The sequence below is a fragment of the Zalophus californianus genome, chromosome 5 (assembly GCF_009762305.2).
Source record: "Zalophus californianus isolate mZalCal1 chromosome 5, mZalCal1.pri.v2, whole genome shotgun sequence".
NCBI lineage: Eukaryota > Metazoa > Chordata > Mammalia > Carnivora > Otariidae > Zalophus > Zalophus californianus.
The window spans coordinates 58038716-58066425 of NC_045599.1; the positions used below are offsets into that span (position 1 = coordinate 58038716).

The following is a 27710-nucleotide window of genomic DNA, read 5'->3' on the forward strand; positions in this document are numbered from 1 at the left end:
GAGATCATGACCTGAGCGGAAACCAAGAGTTGGACGCTTAATTGACTAAGCCACTCAGGTGCCCCAAATGTTTATTTCTGATACTGTATTTTTCAGTTCTAAAAATTCCATTTTTTTTTAAAGATTTTATTTATTTATTTGAGAGAGAGAACCTATGAGAGAGAGCACAACCAGGGGGAGTGGCAGGCAGAGGGAGAAGCAAACTCCCCACCAAGCGGGGAGCCCAATGTGGGGCTCCATCCCTGGACCCCGGGATCATGACCTGAGCTGAAGGCAAACATTTAATGACTGAGCCACCCAGGTGCCCCCCATTTCTTCTTTTTTATATTTTCTACTTTGGGCTGAGATTTCTTCTCTTTTCATTTGTTGTAGCATATATTTCTTTACCTTATTGAGCATAATTATAATAGCAGCTTCAAAATCCTTGTCTGATAGTTTCAACATCTGGGTCATTTTTCTTTTGTGCAGTGATTTGGGATTGTACCAGGGACACTGTGAATGATGTGTTGGCAAGACTCCAGATTCTGTTAGAGCCTCATGAAGAGTGTTGATTTTGTTTGTTTTAGCAGGTGATTAAGTTGACTAGACTCAAACTATTGTTATCTGAGGTGGATGGCAGTTCAAATATCAGTTAAGCTTTTTTATCTTGAGCTGGCCTCCTTGGAATCTGCCCTGTGCATATTTGGTTCAAGTTTCAGCCAGAGATTTGGGTAGAGTGTAGAATTCTCCCTGTCTGGTTCCCTCTTCGCAGCAATTCCTCCTTCATTGTCTAGCAGCCCTTGTGGCTCCACACTCCATCTTCTGATTCATTAGGCAAGGTTGATGGTGAAGTCTCTGGTAGAGTTTGACCCTCCCGTGCCAAGCTGTAACTATGGCCTGCCTTCAAGGCAAAACTGAAAAACTGGGAAACTCAACAGGTGTTGGACTCTTCCTCAAGCTTAGAGTCCCCTTCATAAAACTGCCTGCTTTTGTTCATTCTCCAGAGCCTTCAGGTTGTTACTTTTGTCTAGAGTTTATCACTGTTATTGCTGAGAGGATTGGTGGTTTCGGAGTTTACTCTTTCTTACTGGCAGAGGAACCTAGCTCATTTATATTAAATACAGTTAGTAATATATTGGCATTTAATGCTATTATTTTACTCTTTGCTTTGTTTTCCCCACCCGTCCTATATTTTGTATTTTTCTTCTCTTGGTTTCTGTTCAAGTGTTTTATTCTGACGCTCCACTGTAGTAGCTTCTTAGCTACATACTCTGTTTAATATTCTTTTGTAATTAGTAGAAATTACAAAATTACTCTTCTTGGTTTAACGATAATACCTCTACCCATCTTCCAGGCCATAAAAGGACCTTAGAATACCCACATTTCCCTACTAATTTTATGGTATTTTTGTTGTATATTTTAATTATTTACATTTTTAAGTTGAAGAAGACATTTCTATTGTTTTCTGCACTCAATACTAATTCAGATTTACTCACGTATTTACCTTTTCCAGTGATAATCATTTTCTCCGTTTGCAAGCTTTCCTCTTAGATCATTTACCTGTTAAGATCTCTCTTTGGTCTTTTCATTAGTGCCAGACTCCTGGTGACAAATTCTCTCAGTTTTTGATTGTCTGAAAGTTTTATTTTGTTATTATTTTTGAAGTATATCATACTACTAGGTATCGAGGTCTAGGCTGGCCTGTAATCTATTTCAGCATTTTGAAGATATCCTGTCATTGTGTTCTGCCGCCCATTATTTCCATCCAGAAGTTAGATGTCAGTCTTATTATTATTGCTCTTTTAAAGCAATATGTATTTTTCCTTGGCTATTTTTAAACATTTTTCACTTTGTATTTTGCTTTCAATTATTCTCTTCTTTTTTTTTTTAAAGATTTTATTTATTTGACAGAGAGAGCACAAGCAGAGGAAGAGAGAGGGAGGAGCAGGCTCCCTGCTGAGCAAGGAGCCCAATGTGGGACTCGATCCCAGGACCCTGGGATCATGACCGGGCTGAAGGCAGCCGCTTAACTGACTGAGCCACCCAGGCGTCCTATCAATTATTCTCTTATAATATGAGTAGATGTTGGGGCGCCTGGGTGGCTCAGTCATTAAGCGTCTGCCTTCGGCTCAGGTCATGATCCCAGCCAGGGTCCTGGGATCGAGCCCCGCATTGGTCTCCCTGTTCTGCAGGGAGCCTCCTTCTCCCTCTCCCACTCCCCCTGCTTGTGTTCCCTCTCTCGCTGTCTCTCTCTCTCTCTGTCAAATAAATAAAATCTTTTAAAAAAAAATAATATGAGTAGATGTTGTTTTCTTTGTATTTTTTATTCTTAGGGTCCATTGTACTTCTTAAATTTGTGGCTTGACTTATTCCTTCAGTATTGGAAAAATCTCAGCTCTTTTTTCTTCAAATATTGTTTCTGTCCCATTCTCTCTAATTTTACTGGGAATGACATTACATGTATATACATGACACCTTTTGTCTGTGTTCCAGATGCCTTTTAAACTCTTTCCTATATTTTCCATACTTTGTTTCCCTGTACCTTAGTCTAGATCTTTTTTTTCTGACATATATTCCATCCCCCCAATTCTCTTTCTTCACTGGGCCTCCTATCCTTATTTACCTACCTATTTAGTGACTGTTTTTAATTATTGTATTTCTCAGTACTGAAATTGTCACTTGATTTTTTTTAATAGTTTATAGCTTTTTGCCAAAATTTTGTATCTTGTCTTTCAATTCTTTGAACATATTAACTGTGATTATTTTAAGTTCTGTGTATTGTAACTCCACTATCTGGATCTTCTATGTGTCTATTTAATTATTTTCCCTTTTTGGTTTTTGGTTTATCTTTTTTTTCCCCATGATAACCTAGTTATTTTTATTGAGTGTTGGACAATGTATTTAAGTAACTTCAGAGATATTTTGATACTTTATGTGATGGCATACTCCTGCAGGCAGAATTTACTTTTACATCTAGTTGGCAGATGGGCAAGGGACAGGTGATAATAATTTAATCAGTGACTGAAATGATTCAGAGGTTTTATCTCATGTGAAGGCTGATCTGTTTCAAGGTCATCTATTTTTACACAGTAGAGCATTGAGGTCTTAACAGAAAACCTAAGATGTTTACGGAGGTCCTTACTCCCTAACAGGCCCTGAATTCTAGTTTTGTCCTTCTGTCTCTGTAAGGTGGATGAAAACTCTGCTCAGCTGGTCAGCTGCTGCTATCAGCATTGTCAATAACTTTGAGGGGATATGGGGACCAAAAGCCACGTTCTTGCTTCTCACCTTCCTTTCGTCTTCCAGATCTTGTTCTCACAAAGCCTCACTGCATTGCAGTGTCTCTAACACTTTGATGTTTTAAAAAAATATTCTGTTCACATTTTCTAGCTTTTCTTGTAAGAAAGTTGGTTCAAGAAAATGGAGGTTCGTGGAGGATACTTAAGTTGCTCCAGGTCATACAGGACCTAGAAGTAGAGTCTCCATGAAATATTTTTATTTTCTTTTTATTTATTTTTATTTTTGAGAGAAAAAGAGAGAGGGAGAAAGAGAGAGAGCAAGTGTGGGGGGAAAGACAGAGGAAGAGGGAGAGAGAGAATCTTAAGCAGACTCTATACCCAGTGCAGAGCCCAACACAGGGCTTGATCTCACAATCCTGAGATCATGACCTGAGCTGAAATCAAGAGTTGGACACTTAACCGACTGAGCCGCCCACGTGCTCCACCCCCTCCTTAAATATTTTTAAGTAGAAGACACAGACTGGAGAAATCTGGGGCTGCAAGTAGCCTACATTTCCAACCATCTTCATTCTTTGTTTTTAGGGTATTTCTGTGGATAAGCTTGAGAAGCATTGAGTTTAACTCTCATTTTACAAAACTGATACCCAGAGTGATGTCATGATGTCTGTTCATGATCACACAGCTAGTTAATGTATGAGTTGGGACAGAATGTAGGCCTTTGATCCTCAGTCAGTTTTTCCCTATCACACCTTGCTGGCTCCAATTAGATTTTATTATTACTCAGGGACCCAGGCCTGCATCTCAGCTTTAGTAAAGACATTTCAGTGGTCTAAGAGGATCCTTTCATTTATAGGAAATTTGTCCTTGATTTACCTAACCATTTATGAAAAGCTCTTACCTGCTTTTCCCTTCTCTCCATCTGTTTCCTTTTCTTCTCTGGATTTTTACATTGCCATTTATATCTTTTCTTTGGCTGGTAGGTAAGTCCACACTGGAAGGCATGTGTTCTGGTAGAGTGGCTTCAGACACTGCTTAATTAGTCTGTCTTCTTTTATGGCTGGATGTAATATGTCAGATTTTGTAGAAGGCTTTGGAAAATAAATTGTAGAGGAAAATGATAAGATGAGATATTTGAGGAAATTTTTAAAGTCATGATTAGCCTTTTCATTAAAAAATAATCCATAATCTCTTCCAGAATTGCTAATAAAGGCTTTTAACCTTTGTGGTTTGTCTGCCATTTGCTCAAGTACATGGTATATATTTATAGATTTTTCTATTAAATTATAAGCAGAATCATGAGTTTGGGGTTGGCAATAAAGCTGACCACAAGTAAATCTGTTCCAACATCTTTTCTTTCCAAGGCCTAAGAATGCGGTATTCTATGCTTCTGTTATTAAACGGAAGGCATTTTGATGATTACCAGGAAGGAACAGCAGGGCAGAATGGAAGTATCACTGATCTGTAAGCCTGGAGACCTCGATTTTATCCCACTGTGACATCTTGCTTGTGTATGATTTTGAACATACCCCCTACCCTCTTAGGCCTTATTTGGCAATCTGTAAAATGAAAGGGTTAAAGAAGATGATCCCTTTAGCGGCTTCCAAATCCTAAATTTTTGGAAATTATTGTTTACCAGGAGGTAACATGTGGAAGAATATTGTGTAATAATACAAGTAAGAATGTAAAGCAGTTCTTGATTTTCTGTGGCATCGGGGGGTGGGAGGAGAGGGTAAAGTTAGCTAATCTAGAAGTTGGCATTTGTGTTTTCATATAAGCAAGTCAAATGTTTTGGTACTGCATTTTGATGCAAGCTAAAGAAAGAGCTTATGCTTTGATGATGCAGCTTATGAAGTTAGATTATAAATGTAAGGCACCTAGTTAGTTTCTGGCTCACTGTGGGGCTCAGTAAGGATTTTCCAAAAGAATGAATGAGATATCATCATCATAATATATATCATTTATCAAATGCCTGCTGTGCCATGCACTGGAGATCCATCCATGAATAATCACACCTGATATCTGCCCTCCCAGGGGCATGTGTTATTGCCCCTTAGATACACATGGGGAAAAGGAATTTCAGATTTGGTATTGTATTAAAAACGTTTTACCCAATAGCAACATTGGCAGCTTTAGTTTTCCAGCATCCTGTATTTTGTGCCAAGGAGCAGAATAATCTTCCACTTACAAAAGGTTTTTTTTGTATTATAATGATGTATTAAATGAAACACCCACTCACCAAATATCTGTGAGTCCTGGTTGTAGCAGATGGATATGGGTGTTGGGTGTTGGGATACACCTGTCACAGCTGATCATTTACTGGTTCTCTGTCTGTTTTTGGATGGAATTGACATCTGTCTCCGAAGATCCTCCTGCCCCGCACAGTTTGTGGTTATGGTGGCAAAATTATTACATGATAAATATCATGGCGGATGTAATAAAAAAGGGAAAGGGATGGCAATTGAAAGAGTCTCAAACACATTTGAAGGTTCTAGCCATTTACATTACCGTAGCCCAGGAAGGCATTTTGTGTGTGTTAAGGGATACAGAGTCACTGGGACAGTTTTTCTGTTCCTCCAGCAAAGAAAATACATCATCCCCCAGCACTGGGGATCATCATTGTAGAATCTTTGGAATTTGATGAGCCAAAGTAGTATCTAGTTTTGATTTACAGTTTTAGGTTGCCAGAGAGGCGGAGCATTGTTGCATAATTTTTATAGCCTATTTGTGTGTTTGTTTTGTGAACTGCCTGTCCTTTACTGTCCCATTTTCAATGGGGCTGCTTGCCTTTTAAATAATTATCTTATTAGAGTTTTAAAGAACTCTTATAAGTATGGCACTTTCTTTCCTATCATATATTACTAATATTTTTTTAGTTTCTTTTGTTTATATTTATTATACTTTTTAAATATTTACTTTTATTAGTAAAAATCTGACAATCATTTCCTTCAGGGTTTATGTCTTTGGTGTTATTCTTAGCAAGGCCTTCCAGGCCCTTGAATGAAAGTATTCATCTATACTTTTTCTTCAGTGTTCTTATGGGTTTTTTTTCCCATTTAAAATTTTAAACTGTCTAGAAGGAATTTGGATATGTCTCGTGAAGTATGGAGCTAATGTAATTTTTCTCCACATGTTAACCAATTATCCTATCATTAGTGAAATTATTGAATTATTCACTTCCTCCTCACTGATATAAAGTGACACTTTTATTGTTTACTAAAATCATACCTCCAAAATGGCATGGTTCTAGCAGAGAAATGAATGGAAGATAATGGAAAGATTAGGAACACACACATGCACACACACATTGTGTATACACACACACAAATGTATATATGAATATATTTATATATTTCATTCCTAGGCTTTCTGTTGTCTTCCATTCATCTCTCTGCTAGAACCATGATGTTTTGGTGGTTATATCTTTGAAGTCTATTGTTACATCTGTCAGAGCAAAATACTCACAATGCTTTCTTTATAATTTTGTTAGTCAGTTACTGGTAAAGTGATTGTTCTACATGGATTTGAGAAACATTTTACAAGTTAAAAAAAGTTGTGCCAGGATATTTATAGTAATTAATGTATTGATTAATTTAGGGGAGACTTGATGTCTTTTTAATACTGGCTTCCCATCCAGGAAGGCACTATATCATTCCGTTTATTTCAGTCTTCTTTGATGCCATTCAGGTAGTCTGGCATGTAGTATTGTATGTTATGTGAAAGCATAGGTTCTGAAGTCAGAGAGTCTGAGTTCAAATCCAAATCAAGCCTTTTATTTAGCTTGTATAGCAGTGAGCAATTTTTTCCCCAGTGACTGGAATATAGTGGGTGCTCAGTAAATACATGTTTATTGACACGGGAGACAAAGCAAAAATGACCTATTGGGACTTCATCAAGATAAAAAGCTTCTGAACAGCGAAGGAAATAATCAACAAAAGTAAAAGGAAGCCTACGCAATGAGAGAAGACATTTGCAAAAGACATATCTGATAAAGGGTTAGTATCCAAAATCTATAAAGAACTTATCAAACTCAACACCCAAAAAACAAATAACCCAGTTAAGAAATGGCCAGAAGACACACATAGACACTTTTCCAAAGACAACATCCAGATGGCCAAAAGACAGATGAAAAGATGCTCAACATCATTCATCATCAGGGAAGTACAAATCAAAACTATGATGAGATACCACCTCACAAGGGTCAGAAAGGCTAAAACAAGTGTTGGCAAGGATGTGGAGAAAGGGGAACCCTCTTATACTATTGGTGGGAATGCAAACTGGTGCAGCCACTGTGGAAAACAGTATGGAGGTTCTTCAAAAAGTTAAAAATAGAACTACCCTATGACCCAGCAATTGTACTACTAGGTATTTACCCAAAAGATACAAAAATGTAGACTTGAAGGGGTACATGCGATGTTTATAGCAGAATTATCAACAATAGCCAATCTATGAAAAGAGCCCAGATGTCCATCTACTGATGAATGGATAAAGAAGAGGTGGCGCATATATATATGTGTGTGTGTGTGTGTGTGTATGTATATATATATATATATATATATATATATATATATAGTTTGAGAACAATATCCCAAAGTGGAGGGTGCTTCACTGGCTCCAAATGGTAGACAATGAAGGCATACGAGAAAAATATGCTCATAAAACAGAGAAGAAACTATAACCTAATATTTCAATAATTAGTTAAGAGAAATTAAGAAAACAAAAGCTATGAAAGAACAGCAGGAATCCAAATTAGAAAAACACAGATTAGATGATTAAACAACAGAGATATGAAAAAGATAGTTAATAAATCAGAAAAGTAGAAATAAAAGCAAAAAAAAAATTTAAGAAATGAAGACCCAACTGGATGCACTGTAAGAATGAATAAACAATGCAGAAAGCACTGTAGGGGAAACAGAAGTTGGAAAAGAAGAAGAAAAAACAGAAATGAAAAGGGAAATAGAAGACTTGAAAGAAAATGGAGATATGGAATATAGGCAGAGGAGATATATATATATATATATATATATATATATATAGGAGTCTCAGGAAAAAAATGAAAAAGCTAAATCAATGAAATAGAACATATATTATCAAGTAAATTAAAGAAATCCTTCCTGGAAAAAGACTGGAATTCATCTATAGAAAGGGAATATAACATATTGGAACATTGACCCAGAATGGACAACACCAATAGATATTCTAGTAATATAATTGCCCATAAAGAAAAAAAATCTTTGGGGGCATCCAGGCAAAAAGACCAAGTCATTTACAAAGGAAAGAAAATCAGATTGGCATTGGACCTTGACAGCAATGCTTAAAGCCAGAGACAATAGAGAACTATGTTAAAGATAATCTAGAAAAGAAAGAGTGAAGCAATTATTCTATATTCAGCCAAGCTTACCTTCAAATATAAAAACCGCAGAGTTTCAACATGCCAGGACTCAGGGAATGAGTTTCCCATGAACCCTTCTTGAGAAATCTTCTGACAACATATATGACTGGAGAAGCTTTGATTTAAGGACTGGTGGTTGGCATGTGAGACCCTGGGTTGTGGTAGCTTTTGTTTATACCTGGTTTTCTGGGAATTCCATAAGTGTTCTTGACCCAAAGACAGCTGTGGAAATTAGCTCTGTTCTCCCTCAGTTGGAATACCATTTCTCCTCTGCTCAGATGTTGGTCTTGACTCTAGTTTTTTGAGTTGTGATGGTTTCATATCCTTTCTTTTGGGAAGCCACATACCATTACATGTGTAACTTGTGTGGCCTGTTCTCCACCCAAAAGATATCTCTTAACAGATCTCTTTCTAATATCAACAGGAGGAAGTAATTTGTTTCCATTGGGATTCTTCGTTTGTTGAGCACAGAAAAGCTCATTCAGCCTTGTTTCAGCAATTTTATTACATAAGCAATAAAAGGCAATTTATTGGCTTACATAACTGAAAAGTTCAGAGGTAGAAATGGCTTTGGCCAGGATTTAATCTAATAGTTTGGTAGTGCTACAAAGGTTTCTGATTTCTTTCCATTTTTCCACTCTGTGCTCCAGTGGTGTCATGTCCATTCTTACATGGTACCAAGATGTTATGAGCAACAACCTGGCTATGTTTCTTTTGACTACCAGAGAGAATGGAGAGAGAGAGAGAGAGAGAGAGAGAAAGAGAGAGAAGCTGTTTCTCAGCATTGCTTTGGACCAGCCTAAGTCACTTGACTACCCCTAACCAGTCACTGTAGCCAGGGAAATTAAAGGCTTAGTCATATTTATATAAATTTACATATCTTGTTTAGAGCTATGTAGATCCCCACACAGGAGTCAGTAAGGCCTGGGATGTGAGAGAGAGGGAATGAATGCTGGGAAACTATCAACAAAGGGATTTTTTAGATGAGTGTTGAATTTTATCAAAATGCCATCTTAGCATTTCTTGAAATGATCATGTATTGATTTTCCTTTTACTGATTATGGCGAGTTACGTAGGTAGATACCCTAATCTTGAATTATGGGGAGAAAACCTACTTACCTATGCCCTGTGGAAGTAACTAAGGTCCTGGGGGAATCAGCTTGTTTCTTTTTTTCCAGCTCTGATTCAGACTTCTCTGGCTCTCCTCAGCCCTCTGACACCGGTATCTCCAGAACTCTGTCTTTGGTCTCCTGCTCTTAGTGATGGTATAGTTTTATTTACTTCTCCTCTCTGCTGGTATCTTTGTCTCTGAGCTTCCTACTCATAGATCCTACAGCCTGACAAGCTGGATATCCCAGAGGCATCTCAAACTCTGCATGTCCACCACTTAACTCATCATCCCGCATTAGCCTACTTAACCTCCTGTATTCTTTACAGCCCCACCCAGTCACTCAGACCAAAATTCTTGAACTTCCATTTCTTTCTCTTCCTTGCCCACCTAGGTCTCAGTTGATTCTATGACCATATCTGCCTCTAATTCATCCTCTTATCTGTATCTACTACCACTGCCTCTACTGCAGGTGCTCATCATCTCTTATCTACACCCATGATTCTCCAGCCTTAGCAGCATCCCATCACCTGGAGAGTCGGTCCATACACACATTGCTGGGTCCACTCCCAGAGCGTCTGATTCAGGTGGGCCTGAGATTTGCCATTTCTAGTAAGTCCCAGATGATGCCGATGGCTCCAGGACTACACTTTGAGAACCACTGGGCTAGATCATCACAGAAGCTTCTCTCTGATCTCTGGCCTTCCAGGCCTGATCTCTGGCCTTCCAGTCCTGACCTCCTTCATCTATGCACTTCAACCAGAGGGATTCAGCTAAATATTAATCCAATATTACTAAACCTTTATCACCTTTCTCAGCACATCGAGACCATGACCCCACGACCTGGCTCCTTCCACCCTCTCCAGCCTCAGTGTCGCCCATCCGCAAACCCACTGCTTTTCTTTTCCATGCCTCATGGTATTCCGGGGTTCTGAAATGCCCCTTACAATGGTCTTCACCTGACTAGTTCCCACTCCTTCATCGTTGAGGTCTGTTGTGATCTTCTTAGAAGTTTGCCTGAATTCCCAGATGAAGCGAAATGCATCTTGCCTGGGTTCCCATAGCTCCCTGCAGGTACTGCTGGCTTATTGCTTATGACCATTATTGAATTGATTGCCGAACGCTGTGCTCTCTGAGGATGGTATTTTAATGCCTTGAGTACCAAAAGGCGAGAGCCTGAGGCTCATCAGAATGAGCACGTGGGGGGGTAGAGCAAGATGGCGGAGGAGTAGGAGACCTGGATTTCGTCTGGTCTCAGGAATTCAGCTGAATAGGGATCAAACCATTCTGAACACCTACGAACTCAACAGGAGATCGAAGAAAAGAATAGCAACAACTCTCTGAACAGAAAAGCGACCACTTTCTAGAAGGTAGGACGTGCGGAGAAGTGAATCTGAGGCGATATTCAGGAGGATAGACAGCGGGGGAGGGGGCCTCCGTTGGCCACTTCTGGCAAGTGCTAGAGCCGCGGAGCACAAAATCGGAACTTTTAGAAGTCGGCTCCGCTGAGGGACATCGCTCCAGTGGCTAAGCTGGGGGTGGAACCCTCGGGGTCACAGAAAGACCGGGGGTGCCTGAGTGCAGCAGAGCTCCTAGGTATCAGAGCAGGGGAAGCCGGCTGCAGAGACGGAGCCGAGGTGCAGGCTCTCATCTCGGGGTTGCCATAAACTGTGATCGGCGACACAGTCGGGCCACTGCTCCTCCAGCAGGGACCCAACAAGCAGCAGATCTGGGGAGACTCCCCTTTCTCCCCTGGGAGGAGCTGCGCGGGAGCGCACCACAGGGATCTGCTGGGTTTGGAGACTCCACACGGGGTCGGGTGCCAGAGATAGAAACGCTCAGTCACAGGCCGGGTGAGCATGGAGGGCGGCCGGAGACCGGGGAGACAGGAGTGACTGAATGCTTTTCTCTGGGGGCACACTGAGGAGTGGGGCCCTGAGTTCTCGGCTCCTCCGGGTGGAGATTGGGAGGCCGCCATTTTCACTCTCGTCCTCCAAAGCTGTACCGAGAGCATGCAGGGAACAAAAGCTCCCGAGAGCAAACCCGAGCAGCTTGCTTAGCCTGGACCGGCAAGGGCGGGGCAATTCCGCATCCGGCAAAGACATTTGGAAACCACAGCAACAGGCCCCTCCCCCAGAAGATCAGCACGAACAGCCAGCAAGCCAAGACCAAGTTTACAGATCAAGGAGAACAGGAGAACTCCAGCACTAGGGGAATACTGCACATAGAATTCATGGCTTTTTTACCATGATTCATTAGTTTTTCAAAGTTAATTTTTTTAATTGTTTTTTTTTTTGAATTTTTCTTTTTCCCTTTTTCAACCAACATCTTATCCCTTAAAAAATTTTTTTTTTATTTTTCATTTTTAGAATCATATTCTATCCCTTCATAGTAGTTACCCTTATTTTTGGCATATATATATAAGTTCTCTCTTTAAAATTTTGAGATAGTTTCTTCTAACAGATCAAAATATACCCTAAATCACTAGTGTATGGCTTTGTTCTAGTCTCCTGCCTGATCACATTCTCTCCCTTTTTTTTAAATCATCTTTCTTTTTTCAAACAACTTCTTATCAATTCCTTTTATAAAATCTTTTATAATTTTCATCTTACACTCATCTTTCATCCTTTCATTGTATCAACCCTTATTTGGTACATATATAAGTCTTTCTTTAAAATTTTAGGAAGCACTTTCTTCTAACAGACCAAAATACACCCATAATCTAGTGTGTGGCACTGATCTATGCACTAGCCTGATTGTATTTGATCATATTCTGTTTTTTTTGTTTTGTTCTGTTTTTGTTTGTTTTTATCTTTTTTTTTCTCTCTTTCTTTTTTCTTTCTTTCCCTTTCTTTTCCCCTGGTTTCAGCTCTCTTCTGATTTGCTTAGAGTGTATTTGCTGGGGACGAGGTTAACCTGTTAGCATTTTGTTCTCTCATTCATCTATTCTCCTCTGGACAAAATGACAAGACGAACAAAACCACCTCAGCAAAAAGAACAAGAGGTAGTACCGTCTGCCAGGGACCTACTCAATACAGACATTAGTACGATGTCGGACCTAGAGTTCAGAATCATGACTTTAAAGATACTAGCTGGGCTTGAAAAAAATGTGGAAGTTTTTAGAGACACCCTTCCTGGAGAAATAAAAGAACTAAAATCTAACCAAATCGAAATCAAAAAGGCTATTAGTGAGGTGCAATAAAAAATGGGAGCACTAACTGCTAGGATAAATGAGGCAGAAGAGAGAATTAGCAATATAGAAGATCAAATGATGGAAAATAAAGAAGCTGAGAAAAAGAGAGATAAACAACTACTGGATCGGGGGGCAGGATTAGAGAGATAAGCGATACCATAAGACGAAACAACATTAGAATAATTGGGATCCCAGAAGAAGAGGAAAGAGAGAGAGGGGCAGAAGGTATACTGGAGCAAATTATAGCAGAGAATTTCCCTAATGTGGGGAAGGAAACAGGCACCAAAATCCAGGAGGCACAGAGAACCCCTCTCAAAATCAATAAAAATAGGTCAACACCCCGACATCTAATAGTAAAACTTACGAGTCTCAGAGACAAAGAGAAAATCTTGAAAGCAGCTCGGGAGAAGAGATATGTAACCTATAATGGTAGAAACATTAGATTGGCAACAGACCTATCCACACAGACCTGGCAGGCCAGAAAGGACTGGCATGAGATCTTCACAGCACTAAACGAGAAAAATATGCAGCCAAGAATACTATATCCAGCTAGGTTGTCATTGAAAATAGAAGGAGAGATAAAAAGCTTCCAGGACAAACAAAAACTAAAGGAATTTGCAAACAGAAACCAGCCCTCCAAGAAATATTGAGAGGGGTCCTCTAAGCAAAGAGAGAGCCTAAAAGCAGCATAGACCAGAAAGGAACACAGACAATATACGGTAACAGTCACCTTACAGGCAATACAATGGCACTAAATTCATATAGTTACCCTGAATGTAAATGGACTAAATGCCACAATCAAAAGACACAGGCTACCAGATTGGATTAAAAACCAAGACCCATTGATAGGCTGTCTGCAAGAGACTCATTTTAGACCCAAAGACACCCCCACATTGAAAGTGAGGGGGTGGAAAACCATTTACCATGCTAATGGACACCAAAAGAAAGCTGGGGTGGCAATCCTCATATCACAACTTAGAGTTTAAAACAAAGACTGGAATAAGAGATGAGGAAGGACACTATATCCTACTTAAAGGGTCTATCCACCAAGAAGACCTAACAATTGTAAATATCTATGCCTCTAACATGGGAGCGGCCAATTATATTAGCCAATTAATAACAAAAGCAAAGAAACACATTGACAACAATACAATAATAGTGGGGGACTTTAACACCCCCCTGACTGAAATGGACAGATCATCTAAGCAAAAGATCAACAAGGAAATAAAGACTTTAAATGACACACTGGACCAAATGGACTTCACAGACATATTCAGAACATTCCATCCCAAAGCAACGGAATATACATTCTTCTCTAGTGCCCATGGAACATTCTCCAGAATAGATCACATCCTAGCTCACAAATCAGGTCTCAACCGGTACCAGAAGATTGGGATTATTCCCTGCCTATTTTCAGACCACAATACTTTGAAACTAGAACTCAATCACAAGAGGAAAGTCAGAAAGAACTCAAATACATGGAGGCTAAAGAGCATCCTACGAAAGAATGAACGGGTCAACCAGGAAATTAAAGAAGAATTTAAAAAATTGATGGAAACCAATGAAAACGAGAACACAACTGTTCAAAATCTTTGGGATACAGCAAAGGCAGTTCTAAGAGGAAAGTACATAGCAATACAAGCCTTTCTCAAGAAACAAGAAAGGTCTCAAATACACAACCTAACCCTATACCTAAAGGAGCTAGAGAAAAAACAGCAAATAAAGCCTAAACCCAGCAGGAGAAGAGAAATAAAGATCAGGGCAGAAATCAATGAAATAGAAACCAGAAGAACAGGAGAACAAATCAACAAAACTAGGAGCTGGTTCTTAGAAAGAATTAACAAGATTGATAAACCCCCGGCCAGACTTATCCAAAAGAAAAGAGAAATGACCCAAATCAACAAAATCATAAATGAAAGAGGAGAGATCACAACCAACACCAAAGAAATACAAACAATTATAAGAACATATAATGAGCAACTCTATGCCAGCAAATTAGATAACATGGAAGAAATGGATGCATTCCTAGAGATGTATCAACGACCAAAATGGAACGAGGAAGAAATAGAAAACCTGAACAGACCTATAACCACTAACGAAATTAGAGCACTCATCAAAAATCTCCCAAGAAACAAAAGCCCAGGGCCAGATGGCTTCCCCGGGGAATTCTACCGAACATTTAAAGAAGAATTAATACCTATTCTCCTGAACCTGTTCCAAAAACTCGAAATGGAAGGAAAACTTCCAAACTCATTTTATGAGGCCACCGTTACCTTGATCCCCAAACCAGACAAACACCCCAGCAAAAAGGAGAATTACAGACCAATATCCTTGATGAACATGGATGCAAAAATTCTCACCAAAATACTAGCCAATAGGATCCAACTGTACATTAAAAGGATTATTCACCATGACCAAGTGGGATTTATCCCTGGGCTGCAAGGTTGGTTCAACAACCGCCAATCAATCAACGTGATACAATACATTAACAAAAGAAAGAACAAGAACCATATGATCCTCTCAATAGATGCAGAAAAAGCATTTGACAAAGTACAGCATCCTTTCTTGATCAAAACTCTTCAGAGCATAGGGATAGAGGGTACATACCTCAATATCATAAAAGCCATCTATGAAAAACCTACAGCGAATATCATTCTCAATGGGGAAAAGCTGAGAGCTTTCCCCCTAAAGTCAGGAACGCAGCAGGGATGTCCACTCTCACCACTGCTATTCAACATAGTATTAGAAGTCCTAGCCACAGCAATCAGACAACGAAAAGAAATGAAAAGCATCCAAATCGGCAAGGAGGAAGTCAAACTCTCACTCTTTGCCGATGTTATGATACTTTATGAGGAAAACCCAGAAGACTCTACCCCAAAACTGCTAGAACTCATACAGGAATTCAGTAAAGTGGCAGGATATAAAATCAATGCACAGAAATCAGTGGCATTCCTATACACCAACAACAAGACAGAAGAGAGACAAATTAAGGAGATGATCCCATTTACAGTTGCACCCCAAACCATAAGATACCTAGGAATAAATCTAACCAAAGAGGCAAAGGTTCTGTACTCAGAAAACTATAAAATACTCATGAAAGAAATTGAGGAAGACACAAAGAAATGGAAAAACGTTCCATGCTCATGGATTGGAAGAACAAACATTGTGAAGATGTCGATGCTACCTAGAGCGATCTACACATTCAATGCAATCCCCATCAAAATACCATCCACTTTTTTCAAAGAAATGGAACAAATAATCCTAAAATTTGTATGGAACCAGAAGAGACCCCGAATAGCCAGAGGAATGTTGGAAAAGAATAGCAAAGCTGGCGGCATCACAATTCCGGACTTCCAGCTCTATTACAAAGCTGTCATCATCAAGACAGTATGGTACTGGCACAAAAACAGACACATAGATCAATGGAACAGAATCGAGAGCCCAGAAATGGACCCTCAACTCTATGGTCAACTCATCTTTGACAAAGCAGGAAACAACGTGCAATGGAAAAAAGTCTCTTCAACAAATGGTTTTGGGAAAATTGGACAGCCACATGCAGAAGAATGAAACTGGACCATTTCCTTACACCACACACAAAAATAGACTCCAAATGGTTGAAAGACCTAAACGTGAGACAGGAGTCCATCAAAATCCTAAAGGAGAACACAGGCAGCAACCTCTTCGACCTCAGCTGCAGGAACTTCTTCCTAGAAACATCGCCAAAGGCAAGAGAAGCAAGGGCAAAAATGAAGTGTTGGGATTTCATCAAGATAAAAAGCTTTTGCACAGCTAAAGAAACAATCTACAAAACCAAAAGACAACCGACTGTACGGGAGAAAATATTTGCAAATGACATATCAGATAAAGGGCTAGTATCCAAAATCTATAAAGAACTTATCCAACTCAACACCCAAACAACAAATAATCCAATCAAGAAATGGGCAGAAGACATGAACAGACATTTTTCCAAAGAAGACATCCAAATGGCCAACAGACACATGAAAAAGTGCTCAACATTGCTCGGCATCAGGGAAATCCAAATCAAAACCTCAATGAGATACCACCTCACACCTGTCAGAATGGCTAAAATTAACAAGTCAGGAAATGACAGATGTTGGCGGGGATGCGGAGAAAGGGGAACCCTCCTACACTGTTGGTGGGAATGCAAGCTGGTGCAACCACTCTGGAAAACAGTATGGAGGTTCCTCAAACAGTTGAAAATAGAGCTACCATACAATCCAGCAATTGCACTACTGGGTATTTACCACAAAGATACAAATGTAGGGACCTGAAGGGGTACGTGCACCCCAATGTTTATAACAGCAATGTCCACAACAGCCAAACTGTGGAAAGAGCCAAGATGTCCATCGACAGAAGAATGGATAAAGAAGATGTGATATATATACACAATGGAATATTATACCGCCATCAAAAGGAATGAGATTTTGCCATTTGCAACGATGTGGATGGAACTGGAGGGTGTTACGCTGAGTGAAATAAGTCAATCAGAGAAAGACATGTATCATATGACCTCACTGATATGAGGAATTCTTAATCTCAGGAAACAACCTGAGAGTTGCTGGAGTGGTGGGGGGTGGGAGGGATGGGGTGGCTGGGTGATAGACATTGGGGAGGGTATGTGCTATGGTGAGCGCTGTGAATTGTGCAAGACTGTTGAATCACAGATCTGTACTTCTGAAATAAATAATGCAACATATGTTAAGAAAAAAAGAAGAAGATAGCAGGAGGGGAAGAATGAAGGGGAGTAAATCGGAGGGGGAGACGAACCATGAGAGACGATGGACTCTGAAAAACAAACTGAGGGTTCTAAAGGGGAGGGCGGTGGGGGGCTTGGGTAGCCTGGTGATGGGTATTAAGGAGGGCACGTTCTGCGTGGAGCACTGGGTGTTATGCACAAACAATGAATCATGGGACTCTACATCAAAAGCTAATGATGTAATATATGATGATTAACATAACAATAAAAAATTTAAAAAACAGTGTGATAGCTGCAGAAAAAAAAAGAATGAGCACGTGGGCAGAGCTTTAGAACAAGAATAAAAGGGAGCCTCTCACTTACCTTCCTCCGTCCTATGAGAGTGTCCTTGTTCAGCCTTTTTTCAGCCAAGAGAAGAGGAAGATGTGAGGATCCAAACTAGGTTGTGAGTTTGAACTACGTTTTTTAAAGGAATGTACTTTGGCTAAATCAAAAGTGCTCTTTGGGGATTTAATCTTTTTTTGGGCTGTGGAGTTTTTCATTTATTTTTCTCTACCAGTGGACACATTTATTCCGTACCCCTTTCTAAATCTCTGGGTTTCTGTAGTAAAGGAGAGTGCTGCCGTAGGGGCCCTTCCTCAGCTCAGCCACACCCCTGTGAAGACTTTGCTTCTACCCTTACAGAACTCACCTGTCCCTGTCTCTGAATCTTAAAAATATTCTTGGAAAAGAAGAAATAAGATGGTGGGTGTTGTCCCATTGACTTTTGATGTAAGCCCTGGTGGAACCAGAGGGCCAGGGCACGGTGGGGACTTGGCTGCCACTGTCCATAATCTTAGGTAGAGGAGGGGTCTCAGGGCCCTTGGGATACAATCTCAGGGCGACTATCTTTCTTGCTGACTTTCTAATAATTATGTTGCGGTTCTAATTGTGTAGCGTCTCACTTCAGTCTTACATTTTCAGGATATGAATTGTACTTTTATGAATAACTGTTTAGAAATAATTGTTTATACCAAATAAGTCAAACTCTTTCAAAAAAGGGGGCATTTGCATTTTGCAAGTGACTTCTCATGAACTACTTAATTTTAAGATTTATTTATTTGACAGAGAGCACAAGGAGGGGGAGCAGCACGCAGAGGGAGAAGGAGAAGCAGGCTCCCTGCTTCGGAACTCGATCCTAGGACCCTGGGATCATGACCTGAGCCGAAGGCAGACACTTAACCAATGGAGCCACCCAGGTGCCCCCGAATTACTTAATTTTAAATGGGATTTGTTTTAAATTGGGAATCAGCTTGACACTGATTCTTTAATCCCAATGTCCATGTGATTCATGTTCTCAGGGACTGATGGTTGAATTTTATACCTGTGTGAGTGGCCCTGACACACCTAGAGTCAGTAAAGCACATGTGGTTGAATTTTTGATGCAATACGAGGTGTGGTGGAAAAATAGAGTTGTTTCAGGGTCACCGGGGCCCTGGTGTGAGATTGTCCTGGAGCTGAGCAGGGGAGACATTTTGCTATTGGTTCTCTAAGGCAACTCTACCTTATCAATGACAAAATTTAGGATAGAGGTAGTATGGATAATTGAAATCCACAGGAAATCTCAAACTCATTTTTAGAAGATGGTTTCTGTTGCCTTGCCCATCCAGTCTGTTTACCAGGACTGCGGACCATCTAGCAGAATTGACTGATTTGAATATCCTCCCCCCTCACTTTCTCTTGCCTTCATTTAACGTTCATGAGAAGGCATGCAGTGGGCTGGAAGAGCATCAGAAATGCTTGGATTTTTCCACAATCCAAGGCATGGATAACTGCCTCCTGAATAATTAGAGATTGTGCTTTATTCGTCTTCTGTTACACAGTGTAATTGTAAATGCTTGAAGCCATCCGCAGTTGTATTATCAGTAATATCCCTAATAAAAGGAAAGAAGTTCATTGGGGGATGCCACGTTTTGCAGTTGCCTTTACATTTCTCTTGCTTTCCAAGTCAGATTCTGGGTTTGACCTTTGGAATCTGGGAATGGTGTTATGTTTATACACCTTCAGCCTGGGTGATACTGGCAGAATTGTTACGTTTATGAACGGTGATGCCTTGATTCTTGGATTGAATGTATAATGTAAATAAAGCCTTTTGACATAATCATAATATATGAGTGCAGTTAAGGTTTTTTTGTTTTCCTCCAAAGCCAGTTTTCTGTAATGCTTCCTTGTGCTCACCTTCTTCGGGTACTCACCCATTTTGTGGATTGTACTTTTTTTTTTTTTTTAAGATTTTAGTTATTTGAGAGAGAGATAGCCAGAGAGAGTACGAGGGGGGGGGTGCGGGTGGTGCAGGCAGAGGGAGAAACAGACTCCCCACTGAACAGAGACCCTGAGATCATGACCTGAGCCGAAGGGAGATGCTTAACCAACTGAGCCACCCAGGCCCCCCTCATGGATTATATTCTTGACCATTTTTTTTTCTTTTTATTTTAACATCGAATTTGGTATCAGGCAGAGTTATTTTCTCATGGCTATAGATGAAGTGACTCATCATTTAAATAATTTCTTTCGTCTGATTTGTGTGTGCGGGGTGGATGCCACCTCCATTAGACGATGCTGGTCACATTTTTCTGTGTTAGGATCTGGTGGCAGCCAGGGGTCTCGGCGTTGATTTTTACCACCTCGGTGCTAACCTGCGGATGGTCTCGATGATGGCCTTTATCCTTTCTCACTGCAGTGTTGTCCAAGCACAGTGCGATAGATGACCCTCTTTCCCACTTAGCTGATGGTAGCAGGGATACCTGTTGAGAAAGAACAGCCTTGTTAACGGCAGTGACTGGGGAATGGAGGAGAGGGCCTGGGTGGGGGGTATTGTAAGACACCATGCTGGCAAGCCCATCACGGTCTCCTCTTGTGCAGAAGACGTGCCTCCCTCTTTGACAGCCATTTCGGCCGTGCCATAGGCTGTGCATACTGATCTCCACACTTCATTGGCCCTTTGCTCGTTATTTTTCAGCCAGAGCTTTCATTTAATTATAAATCATTTGAAAAGTTTCACTTAGTTTCTTAGGACTTTTCTAGGACAAATCAAAATATAAGTGAATATATAAATAAGAGCATGGCCTTCTAAGTAAGATGGGTCTGGGCTTAAATCTCAACTTGAGCCCCTTGGGTGAGGTGCTTAACCGTGCTGGAGCTTTAAGTCCTTGATTGATTGATTTTTTTTTTAAGATTTTTTTATTTTAGTGGAGTGCAAGCGCAGGGGAGGGCAGAAGGAAAGTCCCAAGCAGACCCTGTGCTGAGCCCAGAGCCCAACGGGGCTCAATCTAAGGACCCATGAGATTACGACCTGAGCCAAAACAAAGAGTTGGACATTTAACCGACCGTGCCCCCCAGGCACCCCGGAGGTTTAAATTCTTTAGCGGTTAAAGAAGGGGGGTTGCTGTGACCATTACATGAACTGGCCCTTGGGGGGGATTCATAAGCCCTTTCATAATGAGGCAAGGAGCAGTTATTTTGAGAAAGGACCCCTGAGTCCCAGCCCACTTTTCTAGGATTTCATTTTACTGAGTTTCAAGGAAATTATATCCATATTCTGAGGAATTTTAAACACACTACCTCATTTTCCCAAATAAAGGTTTTATAGTAGGAAAGAAATAGTAGATATAGGCTATTTGTCTAGTGGTTACTGCCCAGTTAATGTTAACTCAAAAATAGAAAAGACTTTTCCAATAAAGTGAAACCCATTATAAATTTATTTTGCAGTATTTAAGATAGATAACAAATGAGAAAAAATAATTCAGTAAACACCTATGTAGTCACCACTCACTGCTTAAAAAGGAATAGATCATGAACAGGAGTTGAAGCCCCTAGTAGTTTCTTCCCTACATAAATCCCCTTTTCCTTTCTACCAGTGGGACTTCTTTCCTTAACTGGGAATTTATAAGCTTTTCTCTGTACTGTTACAATATTCCTAAATTATATTCAGTTATTTATTTGTTTTGGTATTTTGTGAGCAAGAGAGAGAGCATGGGTGGGGCAGGGAGGGAGAGGGAGAAGCAGACTTCCTGCTGAGCAGGGAGCCTGATGTGGGGCGGGGGGGGGGGGGGGGGTGTGGGCGCAGTCCTAGGACCCTGAGATCATGACCTGAGCCAAAGGAAGATGTTTAACTGACCGAGCCACCCAGGCACCCCTATATTCAGTATTTTAAATAATTTAAAACTTTAATCGGTATTCTAAGGTATGTATTTTTTGAAATCTTTTTTTTTTACTTGAGGTTTTTTGAGATTCATCTATTTTGAATGGGTAGCTCTTAGTTGATATATTTTCATAGTATAATATCCATTGTATGGATATTCCTCAAAATAATAATTTTCCTGGTGATGGGTGCTAATGGATTGTGGATTAGGCTGTCTTCAATTTTTTGTTAAAAATTTGCTCCAAATATTTTTGTAAATACCTCCTTGTATACCGCAGAGAAACCCACAGAAATAACATAGGAGCTGGATTGTAGGATACATGCTTTTTCATCTTTATTCGAAATCCCCAAAATATTTTTCAAAGTGGCTGAAGCCATTTACACACTCACCAACAATGTATGAGTTCCTATAGGTCAACCTTCTGGCCCATGACACTGTTTAACTTCCTAATTCTACCATTCTGTTGCTTTTAATAAATGGCTGGGTGTGACATAGTATCTCATTGTAATTTAAAATTTTCCTGATTACTAAAGATTGAGCATCTTTTCATGCTTAAATTTCCTTCTCTGAGTTTCTTTTTCCTATCTTTTGCTGAACTTTCTTTTCTTTTCTTTTTTTTTAAGATTTTATGTATTTGACAGAGAGAGACACACAGCAAGAGAGGGAACACAAGCAGGGGGAGTGGGAGAGGGAGAAACAGGCTTCCTGTGGAGCAGGGAGCCTGATGCAGGGGTTTGATCCCAGGACCCTGGGGTCATGACCTGAGTCGAAGGCAGATGCTTAACAACTGAGCCACCCAGGCGCCCCCTGAACTTTCTTTTTGGTTGTCTTTTCACTGATTGTGAAGAGGACTGATATGTCTTCAGGAAACTGGGTCTTGCCAAGCCGAAAGGTACTTAAATGAGTAATAAAGTCAGTGACGATGCAGTAGAGGCGCATGCTGAGGAGAGACGTTAGGGGTTCTGGGTGCAGCTGGGTTTGGACAGCCCTCAGAGTGGGGGCACGTAAGCAGCTGCTGGAGGGGGGGTGTAAGCTGTGCTGGCAGATGGGGTAGCGAGGGCTTTTCCAGGGCAACTGCTTTTCTTCCTGACTTCTCACTTCCTTCCTGTTTGGGGGAACCTCTACACTCCCAGTCCAGGCTTCTGACAAAATTCTTGAAGCTGGAAGTCCCCAGAGGGGTGGCAGTCCCCAGCAGGGAGCATGGTGTGGTGACAGGCAGATTAGCCTGAACTACCCGGACTTCTTTCCGGATGATGTCTTTCATCGGCCGGACCTGTGCCAAGTTTTGATCTTGACTTCCCTCTCCGTTTAAATGCGGCCAAGCTGTGTGGGGGTTTTGGTCATTGCATTCCTGTTCGTTTTTCCCCACTTTTTTCCCCACTTGATTTCGCTGCTCTAGGTCCTACTCATGGCAGTGTCTGTTTTGTCTTTGCTAAATCTGTTCTTATCTATCCAGAAAGTAGACAAACCAGATGTTTGATTCCCCGCCCCCCCACCCCAAGGCCTAATTGGATCCTGTTAATTTTCCACTCAGAAACCTAGCGTGTGGTTGGTGCCTACAGGAAAGGAAGCGGGAGCGGGGGTGGGGGGTGGGGGGTGGCGCATAATTTCCAAGGTGCTCTAAGGGACTCACCCCAGTCCGCCCAGCCTTCACGTTGTCTGCCGTCGTACCTTAGCATTTTTACGTCCGTGCCTTTGCTTCTGTTATTTCATATGTCTGGAGTTTCTTCTCCCAAGCCAGTCTCTTGTTCTTCATGACCTGCTTGCCTTAATGGAGGCTTCCTTGATCTCCCCGCCTTGAAAACCAGAAGTACTTTCTCCTTTTCGTCTTTAAAGTTGGAGGGGAATATATCTATCAACCAGAACTGTGTATCTCCTTAAACTATCAAAAGTGAGTGATAGACATTTGTAGACCAACAAAGACTCAATGAGTTTGCCACCCATAGACCCTTTTTATTCAGAACGAAAAGATACAGTCCCAGTCGCACACTTAGGGCCCTATATTGCTAGCTTGAGATTAACTAAAGTGAAGGTTTTTATACCAGAGCATCAGCAAATGCTACAAAATAGGACTTTTTTTTTTTCCTAGAGAGCCAACTCCCCTGAACGTGAATTGGTTACCCTGCTGCATGCATATGTATGTTACCCTGTATACACGTGTGTACACATGAACGTTCGAACACTCTAGAGATGGGATAGTTCAGACCGCACTGTCGGTCAGCAGCCCTTCCTCATTGGGCTGTTGGGTGAAGATGTGTGGTCAGAGTGGTAGGAAGTGCGTCTCTTCACATTCTTGTCCCATCCTCCTCTCCCTGTGGGCACTAGAATTAGGTTATCTCTGACCCCACCCTTTGCTTGCTTCTGTGACCTTGGCAAACTTCTTCACTTCCTGGAATCAGAGCTCATACACTACCTGGGGTCCGGGCATCTGCAGCTGCTCAAAGTTCACTCCTGGAAATAGAGAATCTTGGCTTGGTTACAGAGACATCAGTAAATGGTCTCCTGTTCGTGTTCATAGATGCTCTTTCGTAGATTGATGACATGTAGGCAGCAGGCTCCTGTGTCAGGAACAGAACTCTGCAAGGTGTTGCTACTGTGGATAGCACTGCTGCGGCTTTGCCTTGCTGGTCACTGCCTTGCATCAGCCCGCAGGGCTGGCAAGGAGAAGTGCAGCCGTTCTGCGGAGATAGTTGACCTGTCTTGGGCGTGGAAGCCAAGGTTAGATGAATGGGAGCGCAGCCTAAGAAGGAAAAGGGAAGCCAAGAGATGGGAAGCTAAGTGTAGGTCAGGACTAAAGGAGCTGGTAAATTGAGGCCCCAAGCTCGGTGGTGGAGGTGGAGGGTGCCTCCTGGGAGGTGGCACAGTGAGGCGGGCTTGAGAGGAAGTGGGTAGAGACAGGGGATGCTGGGTCTTGGGAAAGGTCGACCAAACTTGCAGTACTGTCTCCTGGGCTCTGCCTCCCGTGGCAGCTTCCTGCTGAGCTGGGTCAGGCAGGGGACTCTTACGGTTGTGGAAGACAGTTGTAGGGTCTTTGCTGTTGAGCAGGAAAAGGGTATGTTCTAGGTCAGGTGTCACTTTGAAAATTCCCATACTGTCACTCAGTGGCCATCGCAGATCTCCTGCGAAGGTCACTCCTCTGAAGGTGCCTAGCACAGTCCCTCGGGGAGAGCAGGTGCCTTGAGGAGTGTTCACAGGATCCTCAGATGTTCTCCTGGCAAAGTTTTAAAAGGCCTATGTAACTACTACCCTTTGGCTTCAGTTAGATTTCCCACCTCCTTACAGTGAAGTGGGGCCATGTGACTAGCTCCAGCCAATGGGCTGAGGGAAAGTACTGTGTCTAACTTTCAGACTGAGGTTTTTAGAAACCCATGCCTGAGTCTCCTGTGACTTCCCCCCTGACTTTGTCTTGGCCTGGACTTCTAAGTAACCACGAGGAGGAATTGCTTAGGAAAGTCACCTGGAACCACAGTGAATTTTGTATGAATAAAAAAAAAATCTATTAGTAGGCCACTGAGATATGGGGTCTCTTTGATACCACAGGATAATTGAGCCTATTCTAATTCAGAGCTAAAATAGTGAAATGGATTTTGAGATTTAAATGAGAAAACATGTTAAGCTTCTCCCACATATCTAACATATTATAGGAGTTTTAACATGTCAGTTTTTTACCATCTTCTCAACTCTGGGCTCATTAGTGCAAAAAAAAAAGTAATATTTACATCCCAAAATTAAAAGAAAAAGTACATGAACTATTTTACCACATACCAATGAGATAATAAACTTCAGGTTTTTTTTTTTTTTTTCTTCCCCCAGCTTCTGAATTGTGATCAGAAGTGATTCAGAAGGTATTTCTCCTCCCATCAGAGCTCCTCTTCCTCTTTATTCAAAACTTCACAATCCCTGGGAGACTAACATACTGAGCTTGATGGTTCCAACAAAAACATCATGTTTTCTAAAGACATAAAATGCATGACAAAAAATGATCATAGTTGAAGAGCTTTACCAGTGTTGTCAATAACGCAAGGACTTTATTTCAGAATTACTCCAAATTAGTCATTATTTCCTTACATATAAGGAAAATGGAATTGACTTCCTTTTTAATGTTGATAATAAAGGCCCGTAAATGCTGCCTTTCAGGGCTTTTTTTTTAAGATTTTATTTATTTATTTGACAGAGAGAGAGAGAGAGAGCGCACAAGCAGGGGGAGCGGCAGGCAGAGGGAGAAGCAGGCTCCCCACTGAGCAGGGAGCCCGATGCGGGACTCGATCCCAGGACCCCGGGATCACGACCTAAGCAGAAGGCAGACGCTTAACCAACTGAGCCACCCAGGCACCCCTGCCTTTCAGGGCTTTTATCCCACCAAGAGACCTATGTAAAAAGTGACTTGACCTGTGTCCTGTCTAAATTCAGTTACATAAAAAGCTAAAATATGATAGGATCCTCTGGGCCTAAATGAATAGGAGACAATAATGAGAATTATGTTCATTAAGAGAATCCAACCATTTGTGTGCCAAGAGTGATTACACTGTTTCATGGGATTTGTTCTAAAGAGAGATTTCATCAGGAATGTATTATGAGCTCTCCATCAACACACACGCACACACACACGCACGCACACACGCACGCACACACGCACACACACACGCACGCACACACCTATATAACTACTTGGTGCACATCTTGGTTATTTGTGAAATTAGATAGAAATGTATTGGTTAAGAGTGAACTGTTTTTTGGACAGTCTGTACCCTTCTAGCAGGGATCCTTCCCCCTGTCCCGTAGCCTTCCAAAGTGAGTCACTTTATTTTATTCCTTTTAAACTTTATACTACATATTTCATTGATTTTTTTTTTCTTCCCCTGGATGACCCCTTTGGGAGTCAGTTTTGCCAAAGGAAACGCGTAGCCTTGTTGGAGGGGCACTTAGGTGTGTGATGGGGGCGGTGAACCCAAGAGGGATCACAGGGACCGTGGGAAGATATCTTAGATAGTCAACATGATCTTACTGTATCAGATGGGTTTTACTTCTTAATTATTAACTTTTTAGTAAAATTCTGGCAGTTACACTGCTTTTGAAGGACCATGTCTGTTTCAGAAATAAACACTGTGTCCCAGTAGAGCTGGGGTGCTGGGTGGGCTGCTGAGTCCCGGTGACACAGGAGGCCTGGTACCGCTGGTTTCTCAGTGGAATCATTCTTAGGGCTGTGCGTATGTGGTGGGTGCTGGTATCAGCAATAACACTCTGTAGGATATTGTTTTGTTTAAAGGAAAGAAGCATAAGATCACATGTTCTTCTACTTGAAGACAGCAGTGAAACACTGAAGGAACTCGCCACTGGTCCATGGGCTCAGGCACTCGAGGCCCCATGTTGGTATGAATTGTGCCAGGCCTCCTACAAGGGTCCACTGGCCAGAGGCTGCCTCACCAAGCAGAACCCAGCACCGAGGACGAATAGCCTCTGTTGAGCAGTCATTGGAGGGCTTTGAGCTGTCTGCTGGCTGGGTTGGCGAGAGGCCAAAGCCCCCAGCATCATTGCTTCACATGGTGAAGCCAGGGTTGAGGGATCAACCTTAAAGAGAAAAAGAATGTCACCAATTCAGTCATGTTTGGAAGAAAATTCACACCATGCCTACCACGAATTAAGCACAGAGAAATGGGAAGAAAGGAGAAAGGGAAATTTTTAGTTTTCAAAATTATAATTTAAAGGGGCGCCTGGGTGGCTCAGTCATTAAGCATCTGCCTTCGGCTCAGGTCATGATCCCAGGGTCCTGGGATTGAGCCCCGCATCAGGTTCCCCGCTCCACGGGAAGCCTGCTTCTCCCTCTCCCCCTCCCTCTGCTTGTGTTCCCACTCGCTGTGTTTCTCTTTGTCAAATAAATAAAATCTTTAAAAAAATTATAATTTA

General features: G+C 41.3%; 1 protein-coding gene across 5 annotated transcripts in view; it reads left to right on the forward strand.

The window, feature by feature from the left end:
* PDE8B (phosphodiesterase 8B) overlaps positions 1-27710 on the forward strand; it is a 240178-nt gene that overhangs the window by 112462 nt on the left and 100006 nt on the right. The gene's annotated exons all lie outside the window — the stretch shown is intronic.